Below are 11201 nucleotides of genomic sequence, written 5' to 3' on the forward strand. Positions count from 1 at the left end.
TTTCTCCCCTGTACCTTCTCCTATTCCCCCCAAGGGCGGACGAGACATTGCTTTGGCTGGAGCGAGCCAGGGGGCTGCCCCATCGCACCCTGGTATGCGCGCTTCGGCGCACCGCCCCCGCCCCTGCACAGGTGCCCCTGCCCGGGGCGCTCCCCTGCATGCTCACGGGCACCCTCCTGACACGTCCTGTCACACACCCCTGCGGAGGTACTAGATTTCTTCCCTGCAGTGACTCCTGGTGCAGGCTCGGGGCAGCCCTGGGCAGGAGCGGACAACACTGAATCGACTCTGGGAAGCGAGGCGTCAAGGGGAGATTTCCAGGGTTACAGGCCCCCAGGAGGTGCAAGGGAAGAGGGAGCCATATGTCCTCAGCAGACGGTGCAGCTGGGCCTGGAGGAGAGGGGGAGCGATATCAGAGGTGAAGCGTGCCCAGAGAGTGGCGTGGAGGAGCGTCTGCAAGGGAGCGAGGTCTAGCTCTAGGGGAGCCCGGCGTTTGCCAAAACCAGGGCAGAGATCCCGTCACGCCCCTGGCTTGGGTAAGCCATGCTATCCCCGCAGGTCCCCCTCCTCCCTGGCTGGTGCGGTGAGAGCTCCCCCTGCTGGCTCGCTGGGCTTTCACCACTCAGGAGGGCTCTACAGAGAAGCCATGGTGTGTGGGGGGGAGGGAGGGGAAGGAAATGGTTATGGGGATAGAGGGGTGGGCGGGGAGGAAATGCCACTTGGAGAGACAGAGACAGCTGGGCTGAGGAAAGCAGGATAAACACAAGCCTGAGCAAAGCAGGCTTCATGGTAGGTAACTGGTAGGTGAGGCGGCTGGAATCGTTCTGATGTCTGGATGCCCAGGCAAGAAGCAGAGCCAAGGAAATAGGGGATTAGCTCTGTCGGCCCCAGAAGGGAATGGAACAGCCAGGGTTTAAGCGAGACATAGTGGGGATGCAATGCTGAGGGTCATGTGATGTTGGGAGGAGAGCAGCCAGGGAGGATTGCAGTTATGGGAGTCTGCCAAGGTTGTGGATGGGTCTGGGAACTGGACTGTTATGGCTTGAGAGGTAACGGAGTACCTGGATAGGGCTGTACAGTAACCTGATGGGAAGGGGGAGCAGCTCAAGATCCTATTACTGATTTGCACGCCTGTAGTGCTTTGAGGCCTTAGCCAAGATGGGACCCCTGCGGTAGTCACAGAGTAAGAGACAGTACCTGCCCCAAGGAACTTACAGTCAAAGCAGACTGGTAGGGAAAAGGTAGGAGACCAAGAACTTGCCCAATGGTACACAGCAGGTCTGTGATAGAAAACCTGAGTTCTATTCCCTGCTCTAATTCCTACCCCAGTGCCCTAGCCACTGGGCCATCTCACCTCTCCAAGAGGGCTGCTGAAAGAAAACTGAAGTAATGGAAGCTTCTAACTCCCCAGACTAGGGTGACCAGACAGCAAATGTGAAAAATCGGGACAGGGGGTGGGGGGTAATAGGAGTCTATATAAGAAAAAAAACCCCAAAATCCGGACTGTCCCTATAAAATCAGGACATCTGGTCACCCTACCCCAGACAGGTCTGTGTCACAGGGGTGGCTGCCATGCACTCTGTGACAAAGAGAAGTAGGACAAGTCATGACTTATTGCACCCCAAAGTAGTGATGCCTTCAAACACTCTCCCCTTTAAACACAGCTACCTGAGTGTACCTGCAAAGCTGCAGACCGGTTTGAGTGAGGGTCCCCTTTTAAAATTTGCTCCTGGAGGCTTTTAATTGTTGCATTCCCCTCCCCCTCCCTCCCATCCCTTCGTCCGGTCTAGTCCCCCTGTGTTTTTTTCAACTCCTAGAGTCCTTTCCCCCTCCTCATGTCACATTATCCTCGCCTTCTTCAGTGGAAGGGCGGGTTGCAGCCCCTTATAGAGTCTGCCAGCAGCCCGCCTTCAGCAAGCCAGAAGCCACCACTAGAGAACAACAGGCAGGAGTTCTCCCTGACCCAGCACCTGCACTCCCCTTTGTGCGCTGAATCCTGCAGGCTTGGGAGCAAGGTTGATCTTGGATTCAGACCTGTGCTATTGTGGCTGGGACAGAATATTACATTTATTGGCAAAACTCCAAGGCAAACTTGGCTCTGTTCCAGAATTCGCAGCGGGAAAGTGTCCAAAGAGGCAGAGGAAAGTTAAGTCACACTCAGGGCCATGCTCTTCCCTCAGGTGCACTCCCAAAGCTACAGCTCCATAGACATCAGCCAAATTGCCCCAGGGAAACTCATGGAGTTGGGCAGCTGTAAGGGAGTGCATGTGGAAGAGTTGAGGGGGGGGGGGGAAGTGTACTGGAAAGAGGAGATACTGATTGCTCAAGTATATAGGATGGAAACCTGGATCCTTTCCAACATCTGGGACAGTTTAGGGGACCAACCCCATCTGGGACTATTTGAGAGACCCTCCTGCCCCAACTCAAGGCCATTTTTCCCCCACCAGCTATACTGGATTGGGAGGGGGGGTAGGTGGGTCTGTCTTTGCTGATCAGGTCCTGAAGAAGGTGTTCTCAGAGATGGGTGGGTGGGAGTTGGCTGGTAATACACTAAATTCCTGGGTTACCATCCTGGTGCGAAATACCAGACTGGAGTCCCTTATCCACACAACAGACACAGCACATGCAGCAGCAGTGTGTGCTTCTGCTACCCTATTTGCCAGGGTGTCTAGGTCTGATCTGCAGAGAGCACCTCAAGGGGGGGAAAGAAAGTCAGTCACTCTTTGGCCTCTCTACTGAGCCTTGTGACACCACCAGTGATACCAATCACACTATGGGGGTTGTGATGGGGATGCCTACCTGCTAAGAAATGGATTGCTAAATTCCTTCCACACAGGCCCCAAGCCCTGGCAGGCGCCTCCCATGGGGCTGAAAGTGCACCCCAGCTCTCAAACTTCTGAAGATTGTCGTATTTGGCTTGGAGGGTAAGTCTGGCCACCCCAGCTCTAATGCACACTACGTGCCATCCCATTGCATAAAGCTAGGGGGAGAGAAAAGCCACTCACGCCCCTCCAATTTCATTGTTGGCTCAAAACTCTCTGTTCCTGTTAAATAGCAAAGGTGCAGTGTCTGAGGAGATATGAAGACCACTCCCCACTATTCCTCACAGCGCCCAGAGACCCCTAGTTGAGATCAGGGCTCTGTAGTGCTAGGCTCTGCACCGAGATGGCCCCTGCCCGGAAGAGCTTACATTCCCAACAGAAAGGGTGGGAGGGGAAAACAGATACAGAGGTGACTGGCCCAAGGTCACAGAGCAGGTCAGTGGCAAAGCCAGGAACTGAAGCCAGGTCTCCCAGTGCCCTCTCCACTGGACCACACTCCAGTAACCCCGCAAACACCAAATTCCTTGAATAGTGGAAGATCTGGATTTGTGTTAGTGCTAACACAACCCTGGCTCTCTGCCTTGACTGCTCCCCAGAGAATGCTATTCCAATTGCACTGTTCTAGGTCTTTATACTAATAATGTCATTTACAGAAAGGTCCACAAAACATATTTACATGTGCAAGGTGCAATGTTAGATCAAGTGATTCTCCATGCTCTGTATGGATAGATGGGACACAGATGCTTTTGATCTGACTCTCTTTGTATATTGATAATGAGGACCTGTGTGTGTCATGGTTTGCTCCAAATCCATTTCAACCAACACTTTTAGGAGATGAGGTTCTGAGCCTTTAAGTGGGTTACCAGATTACACGCTGCCTCCATTTTAATTACAATTGATTCATTGCATTTAATTTGTACATTTTGTCAAATTACATTCCTTCTGGGAATTGGAAAATTTTGCTTTTAAGGACACCTTCCCAATCTGTTACCTAGGCAGCCCTGCATCCCCCTTTCTCTCGTGGAATGGGGGAAGTTGCACATACAGGAGGTCTCTCGCTGTTCCTGGGACAATCCAGCGATTTATTTTTTTCAAACAAGAAAAGGGGTGCAGCTCCAGGAGCCATATACCACAAGACGCTGAGTCGGGGGAGGGTGTAGGAGGAATTGTGGCTCAAATCCTGAAATGCAGCAAATGCTTTCCTTAGCAGCAGCAGCAGAAAGTATCAGCACTTGGCGATGCATATTAAGGAGATTTCAGATGTAATGAGAGGACATCATTTCAATACGGCACAAGAAATTAATGAGGCCACATTTGTCTCCCCTGCACAGTTCTGGCCACCTAATTATAACAAGGATATTGTAAAGATGGAAATGGGAGTGAGGAGAGGGCAACCCAGATGATACAGGGACTGGAGCATGTGAGCCATTCAGAGCGGCTAGAGAAACTAGGTCTCTGCTCTTTAGAGGAGGAAGAGGAAGCCAGGTGTTGCAACATCTGAAATTAACCAAGTGACGAGATGCCATACAAGCCCTATAGACACAGCATGGTCCCATAGGTAAAGCAATGGACTAGGACACAGCAGATCTGGATTCTCTTCCTGTCTCTACCACTCTATTTAAGCAAGTCACTTCACCTGCCCTCCTACCCACTGTAAGCTCAACAGGGCCCTGATCTTGGTTGAGGCATGCAGGTGTCAATGTAACAAGCAAGCCTCACCTACAAAGGTGAAACTGGTCAAAGCTTGAATTAAGAGAAGGGGCCATGAGCCTGCAGAGTTTATTTACACCGAAGTCCACTCCCTTCACTGCACCAACTCTTTTGTGCTAGGAGCTGCACACAAGTACAAAACCAAGAACTGTGCATGATGTGCACAGAGCTCGCTACAGGACATTCTCACCATGGATAAAAATATGCATGTACATCTCAGTATAACTTGCACCTACTTAATGGGGTCTATGTGTCTATGGTAGGGAGGTTGAATGAGCTCTCAATCTCAGCATAGATATTGCAAGGCTCATGGATTTCTTCACACATAGCAAGAGACCGGCTGTGCCTCAAAGTGCTTGCAACCTACACAGACTAAGTGCAGGAAGGGAAACAAAGGCAGAGAGGGGTGAAGTGGCTTAGCCACCGTTAGTCAGCAAGTTAGTGACAGCGCCAGAAATAGAGTCCACATCCCCCAACACCCAGGAGGCCATGCTGCCTCTTGAGATAAGAGCAGGTTGTTCGTTCATGTTCCCTTGGCCAATGTCTCCCTTTCACTGCACCTTTCTGTTTAGTTCTGGGTGCCTATTGTCCAGCTGCTCTCCAACCCAGAGGTGGCTGCATTTCAGCAGGGAAGATGCTATTTGTTAAACCTTTTGGGCTTTTTATGGATGAAAGTCGCTGAATAAACATAAGTTATTATTGCACAAATGTAGGTTTCAGAAGAAAAATTGCGTGAGCTGTGTTTCATGTTCACTGGGAAGCTTTAGATGAACCGATATTTAACAAAGCCTATTCTGGTTCTGTGATTGGATTTGGAATCAGATACCCAGGAGCTGCACTAGCTTGTAATGGCAAAAAAAAAAAAAAAACAAAAAAAAAACAAAAAAAAACGACATCTGTAACTATTCTAGCAACAGTCATATTGCCCACACGTTAACAGAGACTCCATTCCTATGAGAACTAGTCACTATTTGTTTGTTTCCTGTTGACACACAGCTGCGGTAGCTGTGGGTGATTTTAATAAGCCAGGCTAATATTTCTATCATCTCAGGAGCTATAGATTGAACCCATATAGGCATCTGGCTCAGCTGCTGAATGATAAATCGCATCAAGATATGAAGTTCATTTCATGCCTTAAAAATGAGAAGAAGATGCAATTTCATTTAAAATGTCACACTTTGTCCGCAAGAACAGGACTCCCATCACCACTTATTCAAATTCCGCTATATTATTAAGGAGCTATTTGACGCAGACAAACTGGCCTTGTTCTCAGAACAATGCACCGAGTAAATGCCACGGAGATCAGAATTGCTTTTGCTTCACATAGATGCTCCTGGTTGTACTAAAGGTGTGACACTCAGGAGTGCTGACAAGGAACTGGACTGTCTTTCCTGGTGCTAGTCACCTGACCTGAGACCTGACATCTACCTTAAAGGTAGCTGACTGCACAGGAAAGTGTTGTGGAGAGAGAGGATCCGATCCCCTCCATCTTCAGACTAATGCTTATGCCACTCACAGCCTTTGATCTCCCTGCCACCCAACCCCATTCCCTCCATCACTCCTCTCCTCTCTCTACCCCATTCCCTCCATCACGCCGCTCCTCTCTCTTTAGCGTGCCCCACTCCATCAATCAAGCCCCCATTATCACAGTACCGGAGCGCTTTGCCATCTATCCACACGGAAAAGTACTATTATCCCTATTGTAAGAGCTAAGACAGAGAGACTAAGTAACTCGCCCAAAGTCACACAGGCAGAACAGGGAATTGAACCCACATCTCAAGTTCCACTGGACCACTCTTCCCATTTTCCCTTCCTGCATTCTCATCCCCTTTTCCATGACCCTGCCCTGGGAGAGACCAAATACAGCCCCAGGCAGCAGGAATAACTACCCAAACCAGCCATGCCATCAACTCAGTAATGTCATACTTGTCCGTCCATTCCCCATCTCTATTATCCATCTGCCATTGTTATGAAGGGTCTTAGTCCGTGAGCAATTTGGGACAGGTAACGTGGACAAACAATTACATGGTACTGTATCAACATAGCCAGTAAGAATGCCAGCAAGCTGGAGGGAACATAAGGCTTGCAGCACTAGGCTCCAGGGCATTTACATATGCTAATGTCTACCACTTAAGGAGCACATGACTAATAACTTATTAGCACATTCTCTTAGAACACTATGCTAATAATCCTCTTTGAAAATCACCAGGCTAGACGCCCATGTTCTATGCGGTGCATATGATGGCAGGCATCTCCCTGCACGCAGATAGGCCCAGCCAAACAACAGCCCCTTCAGAACTGAGCTCATAACTTCTTTGGAAAGGGGCTCATTCTCCTCCCTCGCCCCCTAAACACGTATGATAGCACAGGCACCATACACGCAGCCTGTGTGAGTGTCTTCGCCACAACGTTCAGATCTAGCGCTCCGAGGCCCCTGTCTGACAGGGCTCCATGATTTAATGCTGCATTTTCTTAACTTTAAGCATTCCCTGGGTGTTTCTTTGTGGGAAGTATTCTGGGAGGCTGCCATGAAAGGCCTAGGAGAAGTAACAGCAATTGTTTGATGGAACTAACTCCCAAGGGCAGCAAGTGGGGTTAAATCATTTGCTCTCTTGAACGAAGATTTTTATTGTACCTCAATCATTTTTCAAATGAAGAGCTAGATAAGTAGCTGGAGAAAGAAAACACTCTGGATGGATCACAACCACTAACTCTGTAGAGGGGAAGTCTCCTGCCTATATAGTCTATGGTGCAGAGTGCAAATGTTCATTAGCCAGAGGGGACATTTGCTTGGCATTATCTATAGCCCAGATTTTCAGGAGCAACTAGTGACCTCAATTTGAGATACCTTAAAGGACCCTGATTTCCAGGAAGCGCTGATCACCCGCCTTTTGAACACCACACCTCCTTAAGGTGTCTCAAGTCGCACACCCACTTCTGAACATCCTGACTAGGATTCTCTCACTGAGAAGGTGGACTGGCCCCTGGTTCGATTCCAGGAACCGGAGGTGTTTGGGTAGAGTGTGATTCATCTTGAAATATATAGTCTTTGGTTTATCCCCTTAAATAAGACCTCGTTTCCCTTCAAGGCTGCTGACGTCTCCAAAAGATTTACGAAAAGAAAGCCCATCTCTTTAAAAGAAGAATTCTGGTTTATTTTGTATTGGCCAAATCCTAACTACCACCCACCCCAACAGGAGTCAAGAGCACATTAGCGAGCAAGGCATCTCCCTGTGGCTGTTAGAATTCCCATCCATTCCAAGAGGGAAATCTTACATCTCAGCAAATACATATGCACAGCGAGATGTTCTGAAAAGCCTTTGGGTCCTCAGACACAGCCCAGCCTGCAGGAACTTCCACCTTGCACCCCCCTGTTAAACAGCTGTCATGCTTCACACCAGAGGTGGCTGCATTTCAGTACTAGGGGAAAAGTGCTACATAAGTAAGATATAGCTTTCTATAACTGCTGAAGAATGAGAGAGTGCTTGTGCAAAAACACAGCACAACTTTCAAGAAGGCAGCACATTTCAGATACATCTGATTTAAACCCAACCTACTGACCTGCTGCTTGTTGGAGAGATAGTCCTGTTTGAATTATTTGCAAATTATTAGGGAGAAGGGTTTTGTCCTCAGCTTCTCTTCCGGCTCATGTCTGCAGTGACTCTATAACAGAAGAGAGTTCCCGATGCACAGCTTAGATCTGGATCCATTTTTATTACTGTTGTTTATTATGTGCATTGTGGCAGCCCCTAGGGGCCCAGTCACGAACCAGAGCCCCGTTGTGGTAGGTGCTGGACAAACACAGAACAAAAAGGTATTCACTGCCCCAGAAAGCCTACCTCCACATCTGGACCTCAAGCTCTCCGGGATTGGCTTGTGCTCAGATCTGTGAACTGGAGTCAAGGAGGAGAGGGGCCATTGACAGTGTTCTGATGTGGGTTTAGAGGCACAGACTGGGTGCATTTGGCTCTGCTTATACTAGGAGAGATGAGCCTAGAAGTATTTCTGAACTATGCTTCCCACCTGTCCCCCCCACATATAACCTGCGCCATCAGCAACTGCTTACATCTGTGGGAGTCACTTCCAGAAAGCTCCATTATATCCAGGGAGCCCACTGGATCCAAATGCATCTGTAACCCTCAAGCCACTCCTCGCGCTTCCTGGGCCTGACTCAAGAGCCTTCTAAACCCCGAAGGCTGCATCTCTTGCCTTTTCCTCCTTGTCCAAGGATTCCAGTCAGTGGACATTCCAGTTTCCAAAGTCTTTCTCTCCTACCCCGTCAGACTGTAGTGTTTAATCTGGTTCCCATGTAACACAGATGCTGCAGCTAGTTTGCAGTCTGCGAAAAAGCAGAGAGCCAGCAACACTTCTATGACCAGCTCCCTCTATAAATGAATCTTCAAATCCGCTCTGACAGGAAGAGACAAGAGAGAAACGAGCTCGTTGCAGGAGCCCTGGATACTCCAGCTGTGTTACAGTGAGCTGACAGAGCTCGACACAAGCAACTGGGGTGTCTCGGAGCAGTGCCAGGCTGCGCTACAAGACAAACGAAGGAGCCCCCTCCTGCAATGCCACCAAAGAGCAGTTTCATAACCCTAGTTCATAGGGCAAGAGCGCCTCCATAACGGCCACGCCTCGCCATGGTGATCACAGAGCAATGCAGCAGAGATGCTGGCAGAAGAGCTGACATGACCCCTGGGACCACGGAAACCACGTCTGCCTCTGACAGCGAAGCCTCACCACAAGCATCAGCTGTGATCACCATCTACACTTCCAGGGGAGGATTTGGGGTTTTCATTAGAGTGTGAGCCCACACCACAAAGCTCAGACCTAGAGTAGATCTGATTCCTAACGCCCTCCCTCCCCACTAGTTTGGGGTTGTTTGGAACTGGGTCCCAGTTTGCCCCATTACTGAGATGGACATGAGCCTCAAAGTTCAGATCCAAACTTCTCCGAAGCTGCAGGGGGAGCATCTGGGTTTGATGGCCCAATTCTCTATTTTCTTAGCACATCTAGCTTTGCAAGGAAAGAACAGTGCAGAGTTTTACAGTAGTATATCCATGACAATTCACCCCGCAGCCCTGCCATGTCAGGCTGAGGTGGTTAAATTCCCTCTCATCCCAGGAAGGTGCTGTGTCCAGGAATATCATTCCACTCCCACTCCCCAATCCCAGCAAACAAGAAATCCACCAACCTTTGGACACATCTACACAATCTAGGACCAGGGGCCTACCTCAATACCCTCGGCACATTGGACCATTCAGCTACACGATACACTCTCCTGCAGACCTGCAGCAACACTTCTTGCAGAAGCCATCCGGTACTGGGTCTTGCTCCTTTGTGGAATCCTAACAGAGAAGCACCTTGCTCAGGGACTAGTCACGGAGCTTCAAGCTTCTTAACAGTGGGGAGAGCTGGGTGGTTTCCTGAAGGGACAAGCAGGAGGCTAGCGGTGGAAATGCAGGTAGATAGGACACAAAGAGGAAGGAAGATGAGAACGGTCAGCAGGACGAACCAGCACAAAGAGAGAGCAATAGCAGAGATGAGGGTATCTGCGGGGGAGAGATAGCTCAGTGGTTTGAGCATTGGCCTGCTAAACCCCAGGTTGTGAGCTCAATCCTTGAGGGGGGGGGCATTTAGGAGTCTGGGGCAAAAATCTGTCTGGGGATTGGTCCTGCTTTGAGCAGGGGTTGGACTAGATGACCTCCCAAGGTCCCTTCCTACCCTGATATTCTATGTCTGTTGGGCCACAACTTGGGAGCAGAGAGGCACCATCCATGGGGCTAGGCATCCAGATGATTTCTTGCACCTGGGTTTTTCTGAGTCCAGCCAAAAACACTCTATTCAACCTGGCTTCTAAAAGAAGTTCATCCACTAGTGCAGCTCTATGTAATCCAGAAGGGCTTTTCCACCTTCCACTCGGGAGGGGCTGGTTCTCATAGCCAGCTGGGGAATCTCTTCATTTGCCGCAGCTGAGCCCTGCTGCCCTGGCAATCCCCCTACAGGTGCAGCCTTTCTTCCACTGGCAAAGAAGATATTAACCCTCTCCCTGCTGGCCCTGGGCAGGGCCTTGCTCTGCGGTGAGACAGAAAGAGGAGGTGACAGGAAAGCCTACACCGCTGCGGGGAGGGAGAGACCTCTCAGGAGGAGGAAGAGAAACAGCACAGGAAAAGAAAGACAAAGGGTCCAAAGAACCCACCTTCCCTATGTGCAGCACTGGGCAATTTGCCAGTTGCACTCTGGAGATTTGTCACTTTCCATCAAGTGCTAGTCACTATCAGGCTGGATGGACCACCACTCCAGTCCCATATGGCACATCCTAGGCACAAAGGAGAAGGGGTTAATTGCCCAGGACTGGATGAAGCTGTGGGTTTGGTTCCCCCTGAGCAAAGTGCTTGCATGATGCTGCCCAAGCAGAATGGTTGTGTTCTTACACCCATTTGGTGCCAGTGTCAGTGGCGAGAGGCAGGGGGAACCTGGCCCTAGATTGGGGGGGGGGGCAGGCGGCTGTTACAGCTCAGGTGTGATTGTAAAGCAAAGAGAGCAAGGGCCTTAACAGTGTCCTTTCCTGGTGACTAAGCAGCAGATTTCACCCTCCAGTTCTCTCACTTAAAATTAATGAGCTGAATGGTATTAAAATAAATGAATGTTAAGTGAGTGCATGGCACT

The sequence above is a fragment of the Malaclemys terrapin genome, chromosome 13 (assembly GCF_027887155.1).
Source record: "Malaclemys terrapin pileata isolate rMalTer1 chromosome 13, rMalTer1.hap1, whole genome shotgun sequence".
NCBI classification, from domain to species: Eukaryota; Metazoa; Chordata; order Testudines; family Emydidae; genus Malaclemys; species Malaclemys terrapin.